Here is a 7,500-nt window from a genome sequence, read left to right as displayed (position 1 = left end):
GTCCCAAAACTTGACTTCCCGAAAAATTTCAACTTGTTGCCTAGCACCAGGCGTACACACGGAGGAGATTGTTGCGAGACGAACACGCTGTTGGAAGACAACCGAATGCACGCGGGATTGCTCACGGAGCAAGCGCAAGCACGCGAAACAGCTTGCACGGGTGATGGACCACATTGGACGAGTGACGGTTACCGGTTACCAGTGGGTTAGCCATGTTGTAACGGGCTAAGAGGCCTGTTAAGCCAGAGTGTACGGAGTTCAGATGGCTAGGTGCGCACGCAGGCATCGAGGTTTTGATGGTTTGCGCAGAGTTGTAGCACGGCAGAGAGCGCGCCGGAGCAGTTTCAGTCCAATCGGACGATGCGCGGGTGTTTTACAGAACATTGAAAGTTGTATGGAAGAAAACCCCTGGAAGTATGCAATATATGGGAAAACACGAAATACTCTCGGATGGAGGTGTCTGAGAAGTTTGGCGTATATGGACGAAAGTTAGCCACGGTGGTGTTCTAACATCGGTACCTGGGACGCAAAAGCGTCGAACGCATGGTTTCGAAGCGATGTGCGAAAAACGGGCCAAAATGGTGCACGAACAAAGGGGCACGCGCTATATCTGGCAGAAGGAGAACTCTGCGAGGTGTTGTGTGTATGGACGAAAAGTAGGCATTATAGAGTTGAGCAAACGCGCCGAAGACCGCAACTCGATATCTCCAACCGGCTGGTCGGTAGAGCGATTCCCAACACCCCATAGACACCGCAATGGGTGAAAATCGGCTAAGTCCCAGAAATGGGTTTTCACCCAAAAACAGGGTGATGGAGACATTGCACGGAGTTGGCGTATATGGACGAAAGTTAGCCACGGTGGTGTTCTAACATCGGTGCTTGGGACGCAAAACCGTCGAACGCATGGTTTCGAGGCAATGTGCGAAAAACGGGCCAAAACGGTGCACGAACAAAGGGGCACGCGCTATATCTGGCAGAAGGAGAACTCTGCGAGGTGTTGTGTGTATGGACGAAAAGTAGGCATTACGGAGTTGAGCAAACGCGCCGAAGACCGCAACTCGATATCTCCAACCGGCTGGTCGGTAGAGCGATTCCCAACACCCCATAGACACCGCAATGGGTGAAAATCGGCTAAGTCCCAGAAATGGGTTTTCACCCAAAAACAGGGTGATGGAGACATTGCACGGAGTTGGCGTATATGGACGAAAGTTAGCCACGGTGGTGTTCTAACATCGGTGCTTGGGACGCAAAACCGTCGAACGCATGGTTTCGAGGCAATGTGCGAAAAACGGGCAAAATGGTGCACGAACAAAGGGGCACGCGCTATATCTGGCAGAAGGAGAACTCTGCGAGGTGTTGTGTGTATGGACGAAAAGTAGGCATTACAGAGTTGAGCAAACGCGCCGAAGACCGGGAATCGATATCTCCAACCGGCTGGTCGGTACAGCGATTCCCAACACCCCATAGACACCGCAATGGGTGAAAATCGGCTAAGTCCCTGAAATGGGTTTTCACCCAAAATCAGGGTGATGGAGACATTGCACGGAGTTGGCGTATATGGACGAAAGTTAGCCACGGTGGTGTTCTAACATCGGTACTTGGGACGCAAAAGCGTCGGACGCATGGTTTCGAGGCAAAGTGCGAAAAACGGGCCAAAATGGTGCACGAACAAAGGGGCACGCGCTATATCTGGCAGAAGGAGAACTCTGCGAGGTGTTGTGTGTATGGACGAAAAGTAGGCATTACGGAGTTGAGCAAACGCGCCGAAGACCGGGAATCGATATCTCCAACCGGCTGGTCGGTACAGCGATTCCCAACACCCCATAGACACCGCAATGGGTGAAAATCGGCTAAGTCCCTGAAATGGGTTTTCACCCAAAATCAGGGTGATGGAGACATTGCACGGAGTTGGCGTATATGGACGAAAGTTAGCCACGGTGGTGTTCTAACATCGGTACTTGGGACGCAAAAGCGTCGGACGCATGGTTTCGAGGCAAAGTGCGAAAAACGGGCCAAAATGGTGCACGAACAAAGGGGCACGCGCTATATCTGGCAGAAGGAGAACTCTGCGAGGTGTTGTGTGTATGGACGAAAAGTAGGCATTACGGAGTTGAGCAAACGCGCCAAAGACCGCAAAACGATATCTCCAACCGGCTGGTCGGTAGAGCGATTCCCAACACCCCATAGACACCGCAATGGGTGAAAATCGGCTAAGTCCCAATATGTACCTTCAGAGGGGCATATCTCGAAAACTACTCGTCAGATCGGGGCCAAATTCACAGAGAAGACACATGTCGAGGAGTTGTTTCGGTTGAGCGATAGTGGTTTTTGGGTGAAAATGTACCCCTAAACCTTGTACAGAGAGGACCCCTTCCGTAGAGCAAAATCCTGAAGGTCGGGGTTGCGCACAAGTCGACCCCCTGCCGTAGAGCAAAATCCTGAAGGTCGGGGTTGCGCACAAGTCGACCCCCTTCCGTAGAGCAAAATCCTGAAGGTCGGGGTCGCGCAAGGGTCGACATGGGTCGAGGTGGACTATCATGCGAAACCACTTTTTTCGGTCCCTACGGTGCCCCTAGATGATGAAAAGTACAATCCGAGGTTGATTACGAACACTTTTGTGCACCCCCTTCCGTAGAGCAAAATCCTGAAGGTCGGGGTTGCGCACAAGTAGACCCCCTTCCGTAGAGCAAAATCCTGAAGGTCGGGGTCGCGCAAGGGTCGACATGGGTCGAGGTGGACTATCATGCGAAACCACTTTTTTCGGTCCCTACGGTGCCCCTAGATGATGAAAAGTACAATCCGAGGTTGATTACGAACACTTTTGTGCACCCCCTTCCGTAGAGCAAAATCCTGAAGGTCGGGGTCGCGCAAGGGTCGACATGGGTCGAGGTGGACTATCATGCGAAACCACTTTTTTCGGTCCCTACGGTGCCCCTAGATGATGAAAAGTACAATCCGAGGTTGATTACGAACACTTTTGTGCACCCCCTTCCGTAGAGCAAAATCCTGAAGGTCGGGGTCGCGCAAGGGTCGACATGGGTCGAGGTGGACTATCATGCGAAACCACTTTTTTCGGTCCCTACGGTGCCCCTAGATGATGAAAAGTACAATCCGAGGTTGATTACGAACACTTTTGTGCACCCCCTTCCGTAGAGCAAAATCCTGAAGGTCGGGGTCGAGCAAGGGTAGACCCCTTCCGTAGAGCAAAATCCTGAAGGTCGGGGTCGCGCAAGGGTCGACATGGGTCGAGGTGGACTATCATGCGAAACCACTTTTTTCGGTCCCTACGGTGCCCCTAGATGATGAAAAGTACAATCCGAGGTTGATTACGAACACTTTTGTGCACCCCCTTCCGTAGAGCAAAATCCTGAAGGTCGGGGTCGCGCAAGGGTCGACATGGGTCGAGGTGGACTATCATGCGAAACCACTTTTTTCGGTCCCTACGGTGCCCCTAGATGATGAAAAGTACAATCCGAGGTTGATTACGAACACTTTTGTGCACCCCCTTCCGTAGAGCAAAATCCTGAAGGTCGGGGTTGCGCACAAGTCGACCCCCTTCCGTAGAGCAAAATCCTGAAGGTCGGGGTCGCGCAAGGGTCGACATGGGTCGAGGTGGACTATCATGCGAAACCACTTTTTTCGGTCCCTACGGTGCCCCTAGATGATGAAAAGTACAATCCGAGGTTGATTACGAACACTTTTGTGCACCCCCTTCCGTAGAGCAAAATCCTGAAGGTCGGGGTTGCGCACAAGTAGACCCCCTTCCGTAGAGCAAAATCCTGAAGGTCGGGGTCGCGCAAGGGTCGACATGGGTCGAGGTGGACTATCATGCGAAACCACTTTTTTCGGTCCCTACGGTGCCCCTAGATGATGAAAAGTACAATCCGAGGTTGATTACGAACACTTTTGTGCACCCCCTTCCGTAGAGCAAAATCCTGAAGGTCGGGGTCGCACAAGTGTGCACCCCCTTCCGTAGAGCAAAATCCTGAAGGTCGGGGTCGCGCAATGGTCGACATGGGTCGAGGTGGACTATCATGCGAAACCACTTTTTTCGGTCCCTACGGTGCCCCTAGATGATGAAAAGTACAATCCGAGGTTGATTACGAACACTTTTGTGCACCCCCAAAAATGGCCAAAATCCTGAAGGTCGGGTTCTCGGGGCGGTCGAGGCCCTCTGACGTGCACGAAAAACCGGTACCCACGCCGAGCTTCAGAATTTGGTCTCCAGAGACTAAGTCCCAACCGAAACTGGCAACCCACAAAAGTGTACCAAGGAGTGGTCGGATCGAGTTACAGTGTTCGAGAGTATTGACGAGGATGGTTATACGCAACTTTTTGCTAAAGGTGTCCAAGACCGTCAGACCCTTACTTACGGAGATATAAGACACGTGCGTGGTTGCTCGTGCCGAGCTTCAGAAATGTTGCTCCAGAGACTAAGTCCCAGAAAACCTTCGGACCCCAAAAACTCCCAGAAGGAGTCGTCGGATCGTTTCGCGATGTTCTAGTGAAATGTTCAGCTCGACGGAATGCAACTTTTACCTAAAGGGGTCCAAGACCGTCAGACGCTTAGGTACGGAGATACGGGCATGGGTCGGTTTTCCCCATACAAAATACCCAATGGAAAACTGCAAAACCCCAAAACAGGTCGAAGGAGTGGTCGGATCGTTTCGTGGTGTTCTAGTGAAATGTTCCATTCGATAGGGCGCAACTTTTTGCTAAAGGTGTCCAAGACCGTCAGACCCTTACTTACGGAGATATAAGACACGTGCGTGGTTGCTCGTGCCGAGCTTCAGAAATGTTGCTCCAGAGACTAAGTCCCAGAAAACCTTCCGACCCCAAAAACTCCCAGAAGGAGTCGTCGGATCGTTTCGCGATGTTCTAGTGAAATGTTCAGCTCGACGGAATGCAACTTTTACCTCAAGGGGTCCAAGACCGTCAGACGCTTAGGTACGGAGATACGGGCATGGGTCGGTTTTCCCCATACAAAATACCCCATGGAAAACTGCAAAACCCAAAAACAGGTCGAAGGAGTGGTCGGATCGTTTCGTGGTGTTCTAGTGAAATGTTCCATTCGATAGGGCGCAACTTTTTGCTAAAGGTGTCCAAGACCGTCAGACCCTTACTTACGGAGATATAAGACACGTGCGTGGTTGCTCGTGCCGAGCTTCAGAAATGTTGCTCCAGAGACTAAGTCCCAGAAAACCTTCGGACCCCAAAAACTCCCAGAAGGAGTCGTCGGATCGTTTCGCGATGTTCTAGTGAAATGTTCAGCTCGACGGAATGCAACTTTTACCTAAAGGGGTCCAAGACCGTCAGACGCTTAGGTACGGAGATACGGGCATGGGTCGGTTTTCCCCATACAAAATACCCCATGGGAAACTGCAAAACCCCAAAACAGGTCGAAGGAGTGGTCGGATCGTTTCGTGGTGTTCTAGTGAAATGTTCCATTCGATAGGGCGCAACTTTTTGCTAAAGGTGTCCAAAACCGTCAGACCCTTACTTACGGAGATATAAGACACGTGCGTGGTTGCTCGTGCCGAGCTTCAGAAATGTTGCTCCAGAGACTAAGTCCCAGAAAACCTTCGGACCCCAAAAACTCCCAGAAGGAGTCGTCGGATCGTTTCGCGATGTTCTAGTGAAATGTTCAGCTCGACGGAATGCAACTTTTACCTAAAGGGGTCCAAGACCGTCAGACGCTTAGGTACGGAGATACGGGCATGGGTCGGTTTTCCCCATACAAAATACCCCATGGAAAACTGCAAAACCCCAAAACAGGTCGAAGGAGTGGTCGGATCGTTTCGTGATGTTCTAGTGAAATGTTCCATTCGATAGGGCGCAACTTTTTGCTAAAGGTGTCCAAGACCGTCAGACCCTTACTTACGGAGATATAAGACACGTGCGTGGTTGCTCGTGCCGAGCTTCAGAAATGTTGCTCCAGAGACTAAGTCCCAGAAAACCTTCCGACCCCAAAAACTCCCAGAAGGAGTCGTCGGATCGTTTCGCGATGTTCTAGTGAAATGTTCAGCTCGACGGAATGCAACTTTTACCTCAAGGGGTCCAAGACCGTCAGACGCTTAGGTACGGAGATACGGGCATGGGTCGGTTTTCCCCATACAAAATACCCCATGGAAAACTGCAAAACCCAAAAACAGGTCGAAGGAGTGGTCGGATCGTTTCGTGGTGTTCTAGTGAAATGTTCCATTCGATAGGGCGCAACTTTTTGCTAAAGGTGTCCAAGACCGTCAGACCCTTACTTACGGAGATATAAGACACGTGCGTGGTTGCTCGTGCCGAGCTTCAGAAATGTTGCTCCAGAGACTAAGTCCCAGAAAACCTTCGGACCCCAAAAACTCCCAGAAGGAGTCGTCGGATCGTTTCGCGATGTTCTAGTGAAATGTTCAGCTCGACGGAATGCAACTTTTACCTAAAGGGGTCCAAGACCGTCAGACGCTTAGGTACGGAGATACGGGCATGGGTCGGTTTTCCCCATACAAAATACCCCATGGGAAACTGCAAAACCCCAAAACAGGTCGAAGGAGTGGTCGGATCGTTTCGTGGTGTTCTAGTGAAATGTTCCATTCGATAGGGCGCAACTTTTTGCTAAAGGTGTCCAAAACCGTCAGACCCTTACTTACGGAGATATAAGACACGTGCGTGGTTGCTCGTGCCGAGCTTCAGAAATGTTGCTCCAGAGACTAAGTCCCAGAAAACCTTCGGACCCCAAAAACTCCCAGAAGGAGTCGTCGGATCGTTTCGCGATGTTCTAGTGAAATGTTCAGCTCGACGGAATGCAACTTTTACCTAAAGGGGTCCAAGACCGTCAGACGCTTAGGTACGGAGATACGGGCATGGGTCGGTTTTCCCCATACAAAATACCCCATGGAAAACTGCAAAACCCCAAAACAGGTCGAAGGAGTGGTCGGATCGTTTCGTGATGTTCTAGTGAAATGTTCCATTCGATAGGGCGCAACTTTTTGCTAAAGGTGTCCAAGACCGTCAGACCCTTACTTACGGAGATATAAGACACGTGCGTGGTTGCTCGTGCCGAGCTTCAGAAATGTTGCTCCAGAGACTAAGTCCCAGAAAACCTTCCGACCCCAAAAACTCCCAGAAGGAGTCGTCGGATCGTTTCGCGATGTTCTAGTGAAATGTTCAGCTCGACGGTATGCAACTTTTACCTAAAGGGGTCCAAGACCGTCAGACGCTTAGGTACGGAGATACGGGCATGGGTCGGTTTTCCCCATACAAAATACCCCATGGGAAACTGCAAAACCCCAAAACAGGTCGAAGGAGTGGTCGGATCGTTTCGTGGTGTTCTACTGACTTTTTAGGCTTACCGAGACACAACTTTCCGCAGAAGGGTGCAAAACTGTCAGACTCATAGTTTCGGAGATACAAGCATGGGTCATGTTTGCTCGTGCCGAGCTTCAGAATTTTCCATGGCCAAAAAGCCCTAGAATTTGACATTTCACTATTATAGGGAGGTATGGTTGTACTGAG

The sequence above is a fragment of the Anopheles nili genome (assembly GCF_943737925.1).
Source record: "Anopheles nili chromosome X unlocalized genomic scaffold, idAnoNiliSN_F5_01 X_unloc_8, whole genome shotgun sequence".
Classification (NCBI taxonomy): Eukaryota; Metazoa; Arthropoda; class Insecta; order Diptera; family Culicidae; genus Anopheles; species Anopheles nili.
The sequence above is the reverse complement of the archived record's forward strand: the minus strand, read 5'-3'. Positions refer to the sequence as shown.